Genomic DNA, 572 nt, shown 5'->3' with positions numbered 1-572 from the left:
GGCGCACACCCAGGGGCGTGGCCGCGGCCACAACAGAAGCGGCCGACGTTGGCCGGCGGGCAAGGCCGACGTGGACGGCCGCCGGCGCGGCCAAACGGCGGACGGGCGAGGCGTAGTGGAGGAACGGGGCAAGCGGCCGTGGGCGGAGGCACGGGCGCGAAGTGCGCGTGTGGCGGCTGCAGTGCGGGCGGGGTCCGGCATTGGCGGAGGGGGCATGGCGAGGCCACGCGGGGCAGGAGCGGGTGGCGCGGCTGTGCAGGCGACGAGCACGATGAGCGGAAGCAACAACAGGTGATCGCAACAGTGAAATTAAAGTGGAAGCACGGGAAGTGTGGGCGGCTCACAGGGAAGAGGTGGACGGCGAGCTCGAGACGGCCGAGGACACGCCAATGGTGGAGAGGAACGGGACGGTGATGGGTAAGGTGGTGGTGATGGCCGAGGCAGCAGGGTTTGATGCGGGCCTCGTTGGAGGATCTGCCCGGCTCCGCCCCGCGACAAAGGAGAGCGAGGCGAGGCGACGACGCGGTGGTCCCGCGAGAGGGGGTCCGAGCGGTATCGGGGGGAGGTGTCGA

This window comes from Triticum aestivum, chromosome 5B (genome assembly GCF_018294505.1).
Source record: "Triticum aestivum cultivar Chinese Spring chromosome 5B, IWGSC CS RefSeq v2.1, whole genome shotgun sequence".
Taxonomy (NCBI): Eukaryota; Viridiplantae; Streptophyta; class Magnoliopsida; order Poales; family Poaceae; genus Triticum; species Triticum aestivum.
The sequence above is the reverse complement of the archived record's forward strand: the minus strand, read 5'-3'. Positions refer to the sequence as shown.